The sequence below is a fragment of the Cetorhinus maximus genome, chromosome 3 (genome assembly GCF_964194155.1).
Source record: "Cetorhinus maximus chromosome 3, sCetMax3.hap1.1, whole genome shotgun sequence".
Classification (NCBI taxonomy): Eukaryota; Metazoa; Chordata; class Chondrichthyes; order Lamniformes; family Cetorhinidae; genus Cetorhinus; species Cetorhinus maximus.
This window is the reverse complement of record NC_135881.1, coordinates 122,635,396-122,652,528: the sequence shown is the minus strand read 5'-3', so window position 1 is coordinate 122,652,528 and position 17,133 is coordinate 122,635,396. Positions and strand designations below refer to the sequence as shown.

Here is a 17,133-nt window from a genome sequence, read left to right as displayed (position 1 = left end):
ACACCAGTGATTACAGTACTTAATGACTGTGAAGCACTTTAAGACATCCTGAAGTCATGAAAGGCAGTACACAGTTGCAAGTTCTTTCTTTAAAATTTAGAACTGGTACAAAAAAAACCTGGATATAAATGTGGTTTAACAAACAGAAAAAAAGTTAAGGTAAATGGGTATTACTCAGACTAGAGAAGGGTTGGCTGTTGTGAACCCCAGGGTTCAGCATTGGTTCCACTTTTGTTTTCCAAACATATAGATGATTTGTACAAGGATCACAATCTGAACATATGCAAAGGTAAAGGGCTTGGGAAACTCTAAGAGCTCTAAAAGACCTCAGCAAGATATAGACAGTTAGCAAAATTATAGGATGCAATTTAAAGGGATAAGTGTGAGGAAAGAGGAGGAGAGACAGGGGTGGAATTTAGTGTTGGCACAGCGGTCTTCTCCACTGGGTGGAATACTGGTGGGAACCCTGTGTCACTTATCTCCAGGAGGCCTGATGTAATTACCAGGTAATCAGGCACTTACCTGGACAGCATCGGGCCTCCTGACAGACTAACTTTTTTTAAAAAGATTAGATTTTTTCTCACCTTGGAATCTGCAAGTTACATCAGAGGTTTGACTTTCTGTATTTCAATTTAACAGCACACTGGAAGGTTCTTTTTTAAATTAACAAGTTAACATGTCAAAGTACAAGATGTAAAATGAAGCAACATTTTATTAATGAAAAAGCTGGGAGAAGCTAAAAGTTACCAGACGCACAAAGTCCTCAATAGGGCAGGAATCCACCCCCAGAACTGGCAGCACCACCAGGCACGGTGGCTGCTGTCAGTGATACACCGTAGCCTTCACTCAAGATTGTCACTGGATCCCTGGAGAGAGGCAAGTAGGGTGGGATGATGGGCGGGGGTGGGGGAGGGGGTGAGCACCGGCAACAGGGCAGGTGGCAGGGTATCAGAAGCAAAGGGAATGGCTTTCGGTGGCCCCCCCTCACCCATTGATACCGGGTCCCCCGATCGAGCACTGAGTGGAACAAGGGAGTTAGTCTTGTCATGGTGTAGGGAGGGGGGCGAACAGTGAGTGGTTCTTGGGAGTTGGAGGGAGGTCTGTGACTGCGAGATATACTCCTCCTCCTCCTCCTGGCCCAGAAGGACTGCTATAAAAAGGAACTTAACCAGTAGGTCCCACACTGCCAGGTTTCCTGAGCCTTGGAAAATTTAGCTAGCAATGCTTAAATTGAAATCAGGCTCCAATTTGCACTTTGGAAGCCTGATGTGAATATGTTAATGAAGTGTCCCACCTCTCCAAGACATTGCGTGCTTAGTTACCTGTTGTAGAAAATGGCAGCAGTGGACCCTTATCAAGGGTCGTGTTTCACATTTTTAAGGATTTACCATCCCAACTTCTTGCTGCCCATCATAGGAGGGTAGTATTGAAGTCAATGAGTTTAAAACTGGGTATGCAAATTTGAGCAAAAAACTCAAAGCAGGCAGTGTAGCATGAAATACGTTTCCAGCTGTTGCTAGGCAACAGATAAAATATGGGTGGAATTGGGCAGTGCAGTGGGGTCCTGAGTGAGATGGGTTTGATCATAGTTCATGCATGATATGTAATACATGGAACAAAGGAAACGAAGGCAGCCATTTAGCCTGTTTAGATTGTTCCACCATTCAGTAAAATTATGGCTTGATATATTCTTGATAACTTGATATATTCACCTTGCCCTGAATACCTTTGGTTAACAAAAGTCCATCAATCTCAGTTTTATAGTTAATAATTGATTTAACATCAATTGCTGTTTGAAGAAAGTTCCAAATTTCCACCACCCTCTGCATGTCAAAGTGTTTCCTAATTTTATTCCCTATAGGTCTGGCTCTAATTTTCAGACTATACCCCCTAGTCCTAGACTGCCCAAGCAGTGGATATAGTTTCTATCTACCCTACCTGTTTCTCTTAATACCTTGATAGCTTTAATCACATCACCCCTTAACCTTCTAAATTCCAGACAATACAGGCCTAGTTGTGTAATCGCTCCTCGCAATTTAACCATAGAGTCCAGTTACCATTCTAGTAAACCTAGGCCACACTCACTTCAAAGCCAATATTTTCTTCCTAAGGCATGATGTCCAGACTGATGACAGTACAACAGATATGGTCTAATTAGAGCTTTGTAGAGCTGAAGCATTTGTGTACCCCCTTGTATGCTAGTCCTAGAGATAGAAAGGTCAGCATTCCATTAGCCTCCTTGATTATTTTCTATACCTGTCAATGACATTTTAATGATTTATGTAAAGGAATCCCAAGCCACTTTGGACTTCCACTATTTCTAGCTTTTCACCTTTTAGAAAGTATCCTGTTCTATTCTCTTCAGGACCAAAGTGAATAACCTCACATTTGTCTACTTCAAAATCTGTTTGCTAATGTTTTGCACATTCAATTAATCTCTCAATATCTCTGTAATTTTACACTTCCATCTAGACTGCCTACAATGCTGCCCATTTTTACATCATCAGCAAAGTTGGGCATGTGGCTTTCTAAAGGAAGAAAATGCTTGCAATTGTATAGTGTGTGGAATCGTCCCAGATTTGCACTAAGAGTGATAGTGGGCGGGAAAAAGGACGTTTTACCCGCCGGCCACAATGACGGTATTTCTCGTCGTATTGTCCCCTGCCCGGCGTGCCCAGCCTTATTAATAATGCATTCCAGGGAAACACGCTGGGTCACTGAAGGGGCGTCCTCTAATTCGCCCGCCCTGCCGTCACCTCAGGCCTTCAGTAAACCGGGCGCCGTATTTAAAGGCCGACCCTGCACAGAGCTAGCACTCTCCAAGGGATAGGAAGCTGCTGGGAACTGAGGGCTGTCAAAAGGAGGAAATATGCTGCCTCCAAATTTAGCGAGGCTGCCCTCCAGCACCCCTGGAGGTCCACCGTGAAGTCCACCACCCCTACTCTGGGCGAAGACCAGCAAGCAAGGTGACCAATCAAGCATGGGAGATGGTGGCAGCAGTGGTCAGCGCCAATGTCCTGCAAAAGAGGACAGCCATCCAATGCAGGAAGAGGATGAATGACCTCTTCCATTCCACCAGGGTAAGTCACCCTTCTCATCATACTCAGCTCACACACCCACAAAACCCTTCGGACATCCACAGGAATCTCACTCACTGCCAAATAAAGGGACATCACCATTTACTCTCTCACATACGCTTTCATCTGACCTGCACATCATACCCTCATCCCGTCCATGGCGCCACTCACCACCCACATATGCCAGGCATCCTTATTATCTGGCCTGGCAGGCGTCCTGCTTACACTCCATCTCTATTCATGCAGGACAAGCTGACATACAACAAAAGGGAGAGATCACAGACTGGTGGAGGAATGCCTGATATCATGGTCCTTACAGAGTTTGAGAATAGAGTCATCCAGCTGGCTGGTGATGATCTGGACTGTTCCTGTGTTGACAGTGAGGAAGATGATGCTCAACCAATTGAGAATCCAGCAGTGCAACATCCATCAGACAACAATGCTGCGAGTCAATTCCCCTGTTCCGCAGTCCCCTGCCATGCACTAATTATCTCTTTTTCAGGCACATCTGGGAAGCAGCCGAGGGAGTCCATGAGCCAGGCCCTCGACTCAAGCCCCAAAGACACCTTGGAAGAGGAATCTGATGACACCCTAATTGAAGACCCATCACAGCGCTCACCCATACCCTCCACCAGCGCATAGATACAAACCTCGATGGAACCTAGCTCTAGAGTAGCCTCAGGATCACAATCTGGAGAGCATATCGCACTGTCTGATCCACAGCAGGTGGCGACAGGGACTTCCCAGGCTTCCGGCACTCAGAGAACTGCCGGAGGCCAGAAATATGCTGAGTCCGAGTCAGATGAGGAGCGCCTGGACTCGGTCATGTCACAGTTGCTGGAGCTGCAAAGGCAAGCTTGGGAACATCAGGAAGGGATGTCCGCTGCACTCCTCAGATTGTAAGGCACGATGGAGGAGTCTGTCCGCCTTCAGTCTAACATGATGGCGCCGGCATGCCAATGCATCGAGGTCAACACTGGTAGGATGGCAGCTGCCCTGGAGACCTTGCTCCAGGACATTGGTCCTGCACTGTTGTGCAGGCTGAACTCCATCGCTGGTGCCATAGTTAGCCTCCATCAGTGTCAACGTGAGAGGGGTGTAGGGCAGCTCAATCTCCCGGGGAATCACATACAGACCTGCAGGATGCATTTGCTGCGGTCACAGACCAGCTGAACATTGAGTGATTAGTAGCCCTGGCGGCTGATGTGGTTGACTGCTTGTTGCCATGGAGATTTAAGCAGCACATGAGTGCAATCGATGGCACCTTGCACCTGTGGAAAACCTGAGATCCACGCAAATCCTGATGCTCTTGCTTCCTGGTTTGCCTGCTCCCGGGCAAAATGCACGAAGTTCTATGCCTTCATGAATATGCGACTGAAGAATTGATAACAGGGAACAGGAAAATGGCAGATAATTTAAACCAAAATTTTGCATCAATCTTCACGATGGAGGGCACTATAAACATCCCAAAGATATCAGATAAGCAAGGAGCTAGTGGGAGGAAAGATCTTGTAACAGTCTCTATCACGAGGGACAAAGTATTTGACAAACTAATGGGACTAAAGGCAGACAAGTCACCAAGACCTGATGGCATGCATCCAAGGGTTTTAAAGGACTGCAGAGACGGTGGAGACATTGGTCAAAATATTCCAGAACTCACTGGATTCTGGGAGGGTCCCAGGGGATTGGAAAACCGCTAAAGTGATGCCCCTGTTCAAGAAGGGAGGGAGACAAAAAGCAGGAAACTATAGGCCAGTCAGCCTAACATCTGTTGTTGGGAAAATGCTAGAGTCCATTATTAAAGAAGAAATAGCAAGACATTTAGAAAAGCTTAATGCAATCAAACAGAGTCAACATGGTTTTGTGAAAGGGAAATCATTTTTGACAAATTTGCTAGAGTTCTTTGAGGATATAACAAGCAGAGTTGATAAAGGGGAACTGGTAGATGTAGTGTATTTGGATTTCCAGAAGGCATTCGATGAGGCGCCACATAAAAGGTTATTGCACAAGACAGGAGTTCACGGTATTGGGGGTAATGTATTAGCATGGACTGAGGACTGGTTAACACACAGAAGACAGAGAGTTGGGATTAATGGGTTTTTTTCAGGTTGGAAAGACGTAACTAGTGGAGTTCCACAAGGATCAGTCCTGGGGCCTCAATTATTTACTACCTATATTAATGACTTGGAAGAGGGGGCAGGGTGTAACAGGTCCTCAAGGGTTATAATCTCCGGATTACTACCCGAGCCACATGCATATTGGCATAGGGACGCGAGAATAAGGGAAGTAAACACGTGGCTAAAGGAGTGGTCCGGGAAAGAGGGGTTCCATTTCGTGGGGCACTGGCATCAGTATTGGAACAAGAGGGATCTGTCTGGTTGGGACGGCCTCCACCTGAACCGGTCTAGGGCCAATGTTCTAGTGAAAAGGGTAAATAGGGTAGTCAACAGGACTTTAAACTAGAAAGTGGGGGGTGGAGGGAAGGGTAAAACTCCAAGAAGTATGACTAATGGGAAACAAAGCAGCAGGTCAGCGTTTGGGGGGGGTGGATTCAACTTCATGGAAAATTATGAAAAAACTGAAAAGAAAGGAGAGCCCAGGAGAGGCTATTAAAGTCTCCAGAACACAAAATAGGACAGAGTGTTTGGAAAGGGCTAGGAATCTAACTTCAAGCACATCAGATAAAGGGACGGCAATGAGGAAGGGGACGGGAAATACAGGACTGAAAGTGTTGTATCTGAATGCACGCAGTATATGAAATAAGGTAAATGAGCTTGTGGCGCAGATTGAAATTGGCAGGTATGATGTGGTGGGCATTACAGAGACATGGCTGCAAGGGGATCAGGACTGGGAGATAAATATCCAAGGATATACATCCTATCGAAAAGATAGGCAGATTGGCAGAGGGGGTGGGGTTGCTTTGTTAGTAAGAAATGAAATTAAATCGATAGCAAGAAATGATGTCGGGTCAGATGATGTAGAATCTGTGTGGGTAGAGTTGAGGAACCGCAAAGGTAAAAAAATCATAATGGGAGTTATGTACAGGCCTCCGAACAGTAGTCAGGATGTGGGGCACAAGATACACCAGGAGATAGAAAAGGTGCTTAAGAAAAGCAAGGTTACAGTGGTCATGGGGGATTTCAATATGCAGGTAGACTGGGAAAATCAGGTTGGTAGTGGATCCCAAGAAAAGGAATTTGTGGAATGTCTACGAGATGGCTTTTTGGAGCAGCTTGTGGTGGAGCCCACTAGGGAACAGGCAATTCTAGATTTAGTGATGTGTAATGAGGCAGATTTGATAAGGGAGCTTAAGGTGAAGGAACCCTTAGGAGGAAGTGACCATAATACGATAGAATTTACCCTGCAATTTGAGAGGAAAAAGCTGGAATCAGATGTAACGGTATTACAGTTGAATAAAGGCAACTACAGAGGCATGAGGGAGGAGCTGGCCAGAATTGACTGGGAGATGAGCCTAGCAGGAAAGACAGTGGAACAGCAATGGCAGGAGTTTCTGGGAGTAATTTGGGAGACACAGCAAAAATTCATCCCTAGGAAGAAGAAGCATACTAAAGGGAGGACGAGGCAACCATGGCTGACAAGGGAAGTCAGGGACAGCATAAAAGCTAAAGAGAAAGCATACAATGCGGCGAAGAGCAGTGGGAAGCCAGGGGATTGGGAAGCCTACAAAGACCAACAGAGGACAACTAAAAAAGAAATAAGGAGGGAGAAGATTAAATATGAGGGTAAACTAGCCAGTAATATAAAAGAAGATTGCAAGAGATTTTTTAGATATATAAAGAGTAAGAGAGAGGCAAAAGTGGACATCGGGCCACTGGAAAATGACGCTGGAGAAGTAGTAGTGGAGAACAAAGAAATGGCGGAGGAACTGAATAGGTACTTTGCATCAGTCTTCACAGTGGAAGACACGAGTGACATCCCAAAGTTCAAGAGAGTCGGAGGGCAGAGGTGAGTATGGTGGCCATTACCAAGGAGAAGGTGCTAGGAAAACTGAAAGGTCTGAAGGTGGATAAATCACCTGGACCAGATGGATTACACCCCAGAGTTCTGAAGGAAATAGCTGAAGAGATAGTGGAGGCGTTAGTGGCGATCTTTCAGGAATCACTGGAGTCAGGGAGGGTCCCAGAGGACTGGAAAATCGCTAATGTAACCCCCCTGTTTAAGAAGGGAGTGAGGCAAAAGACGGGAAATTACAGGCCGATTAGCCTGACGTCAGTTGCTGGTAAGATTTTAGAGTCCATTATTAAGAATGAGATTTCAGAATACTTGGAAGTGCATGGTAAAATAGGGCAAAGTCAGCATGGTTTCATCAAGGGGAGGTCATGCCTGACAAATCTGTTAGAATTCTTTGAGGAGGTAACGAGCAGGTTAGACAAAGGAGAGCCAATGGATGTTATCTACTTGGACTTCCAGAAGGCCTTTGACAAGATGCCGCACAGGAGGCTGCTCAGTAAGATAAGAGCCCATGGTGTTAGAGGCAAGGTACTAGCATGGATAGAAGATTGTCTGTCTGGCAGGAGGCAGAGAGTGGGGATAAGGGGGTCCTTCTCAGGATGGCGGCCAGTGACTAGTGGAGTTCTGCAGGGGTCAGTGTTGGGACCACAACTTTTCACTTTATACATTAATGATCTAGATGAAGGAACTGAGGGCATCCTGGCTAAGTTTGCAGATGATACCAAGATAGGTGGAGGGACAGGTAGTATTGAGGAGGTGGGGAGGCTGCAGAATGATTTGGACAGGTTAGGAGAATGACCAAAGAAGTGGCAGATGGAATACAACGTGGGGAAGTGTGAGGTCATGCACTTTGGTAGGAAGAATAGAGGCATAGGCTATTTTCTAAATGGGGAGAGAATTCAGAAATCTGGAGTGCAAAGGGACTTGGGAGTCCTCGTCCAGGATTCTCTTAAGGTTAACTTGCAGGTTGAGTCGGTAGTTAGGAAGGCAAATGCAATGTTGACATTTATTTCGAGAGGACTAGAATATAAAAGCAGGGGTAAGGCTTTATAAGGCTCTGGTCAGACCACATTTAGAATATTGTGAGCAATTTTGGGCCCCGTATCTCAGGAAGGATGTGCTGGCCCTGGAGAGGGTCCAGAGGAGGTTCACGAGAATGATCCCAGGAATGAAAGGCTTAACATATGAGGAACGTTTGAGGACTCTGAGTCTATACTCGATGGAGTTTAGAAGGATGAGGGGGGATCTGATTGAAACTTACAGAATACTGAAAGGCCTGGATAGAGTGGACGTGGGGAAGATGTTTCCATTAGTAGGAGAGACTAGGACCCGAGGGCACAGCCTCAGAGTAAAGGGAAGACCTTTTAGAACAGAGATGAGGAGAAACCTCTTTAGCCAGAGAGTGGTGAATCTATGGAATCCATTGCCACAGAAGGCTGTGGAGGCCAGGTCATTGAGTGTATTTAAGACCGAGATAGATAGGTTCTTGATTGGTAAGGGGATCAAAGGTTACGGGGAGAAGGCGGGAGAATGGGGTTGAGAAACTTATCAGCCATGATTGAATGGCGGAGCAGACTCGATGGGCCGAATGGCCTAATTTCTGCCCCTATGTCTTATGGTCTTATGGTAACGTATCCAGATTTGTTGACGATACACAAATATGTGGGAGGGCATGTTGTGATGAGGACATAAGGAATAAGCAAGGGGACATAGACAGGTTGAGTGAGTGAGCAAACACTTGGCTGATGGAGTTTAATGTAGGAAAGTGTGAGGTCATGCACTCCGGTGGGGAGAATCAAAAGGCAGAATATTATTTAAATGGAGAGAGACTCCAAAAAGTGCAGCGCAGAGGAATCTGGCTCTTGTGCATGAAACACAAAAAGTCAGCGTGCAGGTGCAGCTTGATAGAGTTCAGACACTGCAGAAATGTGTTCATGTGAGGAAAATATGTTATCGATAAAATTAGTTCGGCTACAATGTCGACGGCTTTGTGCATCATTAAAAAAAGAAACAAGAAACAAGACATGGTGTCAGAAGTAAACTAACCACAACAATGGAGATTCTGAATCCACCTACAGAGCTCAGTTTAGAGGGCAATCTCACTGAGAACTAGAAGCGATTACGGCAGCGATTCAAGCTGTACTTCACAGCGATGGGCAGTGATTAAAAAAAGACCCTTAGGTGCAGTCTCCCATCTTTCCTGACATATCAGGGGAAGAAGCCCTAGAAGCCTATAACACATTCATCTTTGAAAGTGATGAGAAACGAAATGATTTGAAAGAAATAATGGAAAAATTTGAAGCCTACTGCAGCCCTAAGAAAAACATCACGTATGAAAGATATCGATTTTTTACGTACACGCAAGGCAGTGACAACATTAGTCAGTACATAACTGAGCTGAGAAAACGAGCTAAATAGTATGAATTTGGGGATCTTGAAGAATCACTCATCCGAGATAGAATAATTTGCGGAATTGCATATGACACTCGGAGAGAACGGCTTTTGAGAGAAGCTGATCTCACACGGGAGAAAGCAATAAATATCTGTAGAGTGGCAGAGACAACCAAATTTCAGATTAACCACATGATAGAAGATAATAAGCCACACATGGTCAAGCAGTTAGATGCAGTTAAACAGAAACAGCCCCAGGAAAGAACAAATAGACAGTCTGAACGTAAAAAGAACAAAATTGCTATTAAAACATTTAAAAACATTCGATGCGGAACAGAGCATTTACCACATAGTTGTCCAGCCTACAGAAAGCTGTGTAAGAACTGTGATAAACTAAACTAGTTCACTAAGATGTGTAAATCGAAGAAAGTGCACACAATTGCAGATGATGACACAGACACTGAAATTGAACTTGTTGCTGGAGCAGTAACAACAAATTCCAAAGAAGATGAATGGAAGGTTGATTTAAAAATTGCCAACATGATGGTGAATTTCTAGCTTGACACAGGTGCACAAGCAAATGTCATTCCCATCAGCCTGTATTGTAAGATAAGCAACAAAAAACAGCTAACTAAAATAAAAATGAAGCTGTCTTAGACAGATGAAAAAATTATAGTAGAAGGCACACTTAAAGTGAACTACAAAAAATAGTCTCAAGCATTTCCATTCATAGTGGTGAAAACTGATGCAAAACCCATTCTTGGAATCAAAGCTTGTGAAAATCTGAAGCTAATCAAGAGAATAATGATTGTCACCACTGATGACATCCTGAGCGAGTATAAAGATGTGTTCCAGGGGATTGGCTGCCTAAAAGGAGAACTCACCATTAAGATTGACAAAACTGACGGCCAAAATACACCCACCCAGGAAAATACCAGTAATGCTGAGAGATCGACTGGAAGCAGAGTTGAACAGAATGGAGAAACTTCACATCATCAAGAAGATTGAAGAACCGACAAAGTGAATTAATCCAATTGTATTTGTTGAAAAATCAGATGGGAATCTGCGAGTCTGTCTGGATCCCAGAGACCTAAACCAGGCAGTACAAAGTGAGCATTAACAGCTGCCCACAGGTAGAAGAGATCATGTGTAAGCTAGCTGATGCTAAATACTATTCAGTCTTGGATGCGAGTTCAGGCTTCTGGCAGGTCAAACTGGATGAACGCAGCTCCTATTCCTGTACCTTCAACACACCATACAGGGGATACAGGTTTTATGCTTATGCTTTGGTATTAATTCAGCTCCGGAGGTGTTCCACAGAACAATGAAGCAGCTGTTTGAAGGGTTAGAGAGTGTCGAAACCTATATCGACGATGTGCTGGTCAAGGAGCCTCACATGAAGAACATGACCACAGACTGAGGCAGGTGCTGGCCAGAGCTAGAGAAAGGAACATCAAGTTGAAGAAGCAAAAATGCAAAATAGGTCTTCATGAAATCAAGTACTTGGGACATGTGCTAACAAGTGAGGGACTGAATCCGGACCCGAGTAAAAGCAAAGCAGTCGTGAACATGCCACCCCCAGAATCTAAGAAAAATTTGGAGAGGTTTTGGGGAATGGTGAGCTATCTTGGGAAATTCATTCCAAACATGTCAGACTTGACAGCACCTCTCAGAGAACTTCTACAAAATGATGTGGAACGGCACTGGGAACAGAGTCACCAGGAAGCTTTGACCAGTCTGAAGAGAACACTGACCCAGGCACCAGTGTTAAAGTATTACGATGTCAGTCAGCCTGTCAAGACCTCAGTGGACCTTCAAAGACTGGCCTGGGAGCTGTCCTCTTGCAAAACAAGGCACCAGTGGCACATGCTTCAAAGGCAATGACTGAAACACAGTAATGGTCTGCCCAAATAGAGATAGAAATGCTAGCAATTGTGTTTGGCCTAGAACTCTTCCACCATTTTGTCTATGGCAAAGATGTGGAGGTAGAGTCTGATCATAAGTCTTTGGAAACTATACTTAAAAAGCCCTTGAACTGTGCACCATCAAAAATCTAAAGATTATTAATGCGTCTGCAGAAGTACAGGTCAGAGTTAAATACAAACCGGGCAAGGAAATGTACATCGCAGATACTCTGTCACATGCATACCTACCCATCACGGAGAAAGAGGATAAAGAAACGGAAGCACAGGTTCACATGCTGACAAAGAACTTACCTGTGGCTGTAACCAAACTGAATGAGATCAGGAGAATTGACCAAGAACAACACCACCCTGAGAAAACTGCAGCAGATTGTACAAACTGGCAGCCCACACATCAGAGCGCAGCCCCTTCTGATGTACAAGAGTACTGGAACTTTCGTGAAGAACTTCATGTAGCAGAAGGAACACTTTTCAAGGTAGAAAGGATCATAATTCCTGCAACAGTGAGGAAAGAAATGCTGCAGCGCATACATGAAAGTCACCTCAGCATAGAAACATGCAGGAGAAGAGCTCGAGAAGTAATGTATTGGCCTGGAATGGGAGCACAAATCGGGGAAATGTTGAAGGCATGTGCAGTGTGCCAAAAGTACAGTAAATCGCAACAAAAAGAACCACTTCAACCACACAGTGTTCCAGAGGGGCCCTGGCAGAAAATTGGAGTGGATTTGTTCACATTTGACAACAGTGAATACCTATTAGCAGTAGATTATTACTCAAGGTTTTTTGAATCTGTGTTGTTGAGAAATGGCAGTAAGAGCATCACTGTAATAAATCATTTAAAATCCATTTTTGCTCGCCACAGCATACCTGAAGTGCTCATCTCAGATAATGGTCCACAATTCTCAGGCACTGAGTTTCACCAATTTGCACAGGACTGGGAGTTTTGCCACATTACGTCAAGTCCCAAATATCCACAAACCAATGGAATGGTGGAACGTACCATGTAGACCTTAAAATACTAGTTGAAGAAGGCAAAGGCAGACGGAAGAGACTCCTGTCTGGCTCTACTGGATTTCAGGAAAACTCCATTAGAGGGCATTGGATCATCTCCAGCACTGCTCCTGATGGGGAGAAGGCTGAAAACTACACCCAACTGTTATTTCCACGGCCAGTGAGCTACAGCATGCAGGACCTGCTCAAACTGAGACAGCAGAAGCAGAAACATAATTTTCCTGGGAGAGACAGTGAAGATTCAGCATGACGGGATCTGGAATCCTGCTGTTGTCACAGGAATCACAGGAGAACCAAGCTCTTACATACTGCAGACTCCAAATGGACAACAGTACAGGAGAAACAGGAAATTCTTACGGAAGACAAATGAAATACAACCCTGCTCTGAACCAGAAAGTGCAGCTGAAGATCCAAAACCAGAATGCACCAGTGAAGCAACAGATAACCAGACAAAGCCTGGGAATCCTGGAAACTATCCAAGGGGTGATAGTGACACAGAGCTGGAGAAGGCCCCTTGTCCATCGAAATCACCTTTGTCACCATTCAGAACATCCAGTGGAAGAATTGTGAAAAAAACACAGAAATACAGAGATGAGTAAAAGATAAAACAGACTGATCAAAACAGAGTAAGAAAGATTAGATAAGAGACCTTGTGTACTTGAATTGTATAAAAGTTTTCAAAAAATAAAAGGGAAATGTCATGATCATAGCTGATTGTGGTTGTGGACTCCAGTATTAGATACTATACGGTACTCTGTACTAGATGGGGGGTCACCTGACCTTGGGGTTGAAGGTCAGATAGCACATGTTGGAATCTGTCTTGATAGAGTTCAGGCACTGAAGATATGTGTTTATTTTAGGGAAATGTGCTATCAATAAAGTTAGCTCAGCTACAATGTCGATGGCCTGTGTGCATCATTAAAAAAAGAAACAAGACAGAGGCTGCGGGGTGGGTGTCGCAGGTGATGGGGGAAGGGCTTGGCAGCAAGGGCAGGGATGTGGCTCTCAGCAGGCTCCCCCTTCCTGATGCCGGGTCCCTCGATCAAGCACTGAGTGCCTTTGAACAAGGAAACCACCCCCAGGAGCCATCAAGCAAACACACCAGTGTTTGCTCATCATGCTCCCGCATTCTAAGCTCCCCTGCTCACTGCTGGGTTAGTACCAGGGATGCCAGGATGAGGCACTTAAGAAGGTATTAATTGCCTTCTTATGGACTCATTTAATGGCGGGGCAGGAAGGCTGTCAATGGACCTTCCTGCCATGGAGTTAATCGAGCTGGAAGTCAGAAGGTGCCCTCACCACCCACCACCCTTCACGTGATTAAATGCCCTCCCCACCACCAAATTCACCACAGGGGAGAACACAAGATTCTGGCCAATGGGCCGAATGGCCTGCTTCGTTGCCATAACCATTTTATGATTCTATTATATAGGAAAGAAAATGGATGATCTTCAGGAAAAGGTTGCTCTTTTTCTTGGAAGCAAGATATCTTCATTTTCTACACTAAACTTTATAAAAAGAGTGAAGGGAAAATTTATCGTACCATAAGTCATTAATGGGAATATTGTCTCCTTGAAATGCCTTTGGGGGTAATTGTTCGGCAGAAATGCGCAGGCTGAAAAGGCATTCTGAACCAACTGGTTCCTCCTGGAGAATAAGCAATTTTTCAAAAAAGGGGAAAACCATGATATATTATTGGCAGAATTTTACATTCTGTGGGCGGTCACATGCCTGATCTGAATGGGCGTAAAATTGTGCAAGATGATGTCGGGCGAGCATCCCAATGTCATCGCGCACTTGCACGCTTTCGCTCGGTGATTGCACGCAGCAGTCAGAAGAGCACCTGTCGACAATTAAGTGGGCAATTAAGCTCATTAACGGTGCAATTGTAAGCGATTTTTCATAGCCCATCCAACCTTACAGTTGGCAGACAGGCCAATCGGGCTTTACATTTTTGATGAAACCCCATGCAAGAGCAGGATGAAATCTCTGTTAGGATATAAAATAAAAATAAGTATCTGGGGACTTTTTTTTTATGAGGTATGCTTTTATGTGCTTGAATGTGCTGCATGGACATTCCTTGCAGCATTTTTGTGCTTTCTTTTATTACTTGGTGGTCTGCAGTTCCCTGAGGCATCTGTCTGCCTTCAGGGAGCTCAGTGGAAGTGCTCACCAGCACCCGCGGTGACGCCGGTGCCCGCCCTCTCCCTGCCCCCATTGGCAGTGCTGAGCCTTTCTCAGAGCACGTTTCACGCTGGCTGGCCATTAATTGGCCACCCAGCATGAAATCACGGTCAGGGGCCGATCATGGTCAGGGGCCTGTTTCCCATCCACTCCTGGGCCTGCCAATTGCGCATGCCCGATGAGCGCAAAATTGAGGCCCATCTTATCACTGACCTGAACTTGTGCTTTAATGAAGCACATATTCTCTTGACTTTTTTGAAATAATATGAGATAACATTTCTTAAAGAAATAGTTGGCATCTAAAGTTAGATGTTGATGTTATTAAAATTTCATATTGTTGCCACTACCATTTTCTTCACCTTGCATGCTTCAAACTTTATTAACTGAATTCTCCACAAATCCACAGTTCTGACATATGACATCTTGCAGCTTTACAGGTCTAAGTCCACATAGGACAGCTAAGTCAAAGCACTGTGTGTTCATACATAGGTGGATTGCCTTGAATCCTACAGCAAATTTTCATTGGCTGCATTCATTCACAATGTGTTGAACAGTCTGATCCAGGTAACCATTGTCATATGCTGGGCTGTCCTTGAAATGCCAGTTGTGGAGGAGGTGTGATGCTCTTGCACGGAGAGTGCAGATCAGTTGAGTGTAGAATTCCATTTGAGGGTGGTCAAATCCCTAAATCCCTGGGTGCTTGACTCACCAGGTCTTCATTGGCGATATTGATGTCCCGCCCCAAGGTTGCATCATTTGTCCATTTTGTCAAAAGCTGTATCACTCAAAGCATTCACTGAGCTTCAGAAAGGTCTGCATGATTTGATTGCATGTTCGGTAGTTTCTTAAGGTGTCCGTGGATTGACAGTTCTGGGTCAGCTTCAATGCAATCAAACTCTGTGTCTTTGCCTTCCGGTGCACGTAAGGAGGTGGATTGTTAGACAGGACTGGGAGTCATTGTACAGAGATTGATTTCAGTGTACCATTGATTATCGGCATTGATGTGTTGAGGACAGCATCCAAGCATTTTTTGTGGCTGCTTCTGCCCACACAGGAGAGCAGTATTCTGCTGAAGCAAGGCTAGCAGTACAAAGACCATGTGCACTCAATCCCCAGTTGGCGAGTTTCCAGATAATGTTTACTCTGGTCTTGGTCCTTTCTGTGACCCTTTTCAGGTGTTTGCAGTACATGAGGCTGCAGTCAAAGTTGACTCCATGGTCCTTGGGGTATGGTTTGTTCTTGACCTGTTTTCTGCAAAAGGAGACCTGGAGTTCGCTGTTAGCCAATGTGTACAAACCTTCACGTGATCTACCCTGTTGGTAAATAATGTCATCACTTTGACATAGGCAGCTCAGCTATTACTCACCTCGTAGTATAGGGAGAACATTTTGCATTTGCCAATTACATATGGAAGGTATGCGGTGAGTAAAGTATGACTACCTATCAGGATTTGTCAAAGACAATCTACACTTCTAAGGTGCTTATGTGATTGATGACAGATAAATCTAACTGGATAAAGTCTGTTAGAGTGAAGAAGTTGTTATTTATGCCGATTAATCTAAAACAGACTAAATCAACCTAAATGGTTTTTACCTTCTACTGTAGGATTAACAGAATTATTACACACAAAACATTCACTCCTACCCTGGAATCATTTTTTAATACAAACTGCTAACACCTCATTACTTACTTTAAGAATGAAAACATTGATGCACATAAATATAACATAAATAGTCTGTCCTGGGAATCTGACATCTATGACTTTCAGAGGAAAGCACACATATCTTGTGAGCATATCCTATAATTATTAAAACCACATGAGAAAACTGATTGATGGTAAAATGTAGCACAGGCTGAAGAAGGGTGTGTGTATGTGTGTTTACAAGGAAGTAGAAGAGGTGCTAGTGCAACTGGTTTGAACCTGACTCATCTTTGTTTGGCATTAAAAAGATGTGCACCTGTTGAATTGGTGTATGGGGATGTGGTGTCTCACATTTACAGAAACAGCAAAGGAAGAATTCCAACACCCCTCCCAACTCAAATCATTACTCCCCAAGACATGGTGTGGAGGTAAAAATCTGTGTGGCTGAATTATGTGAATTTAGTAAATTGTATGTAGTAAATTGTATGTTTGAGAAGTTGGAAGTAATGCCTTCTAATTTCATATGCATACAGATAGTGTACAGGCATCTGAATATCAATGAAGACAAACACAGGGCCTTGAACAGATATGAGATGAAAAAGTAAAGTGACTTGTATGTGCCAGTCTTTCTCTCTCTTCATGGATTATATTTGAAGAAGTCTTCCTTATTCTGTCGAAGGCAGTGATTTCTGCTAGGATACTGTCAAATAGAACCAATTGCCCTCTACTGCCTTACCCAAAGAGCCATTTCCATTTGTGCATATCATAAAAATTTATAGCATGGAAGGCAGCCATTCAGCCCATTATGCCCATGCCAGCAGACAAGAAGCCATCCAGCCTAATCCCACTTTCTATCTCTTGGTTGCAGCCTTGTAGGTTGTGGCACTTTAAGTGCATATCCAAGTAAAAGTGTTATGAGGGTTTCTGCCCCTAT

General features: G+C 44.3%; 1 protein-coding gene across 2 annotated transcripts in view; it reads left to right on the top strand.

The window, feature by feature from the left end:
- The window catches only part of LOC144678872 (rap guanine nucleotide exchange factor 5-like), a 282,112-nt gene that overhangs the window by 104,699 nt on the left and 160,280 nt on the right, over positions 1–17,133 (top strand). The window lies entirely within an intron of this gene.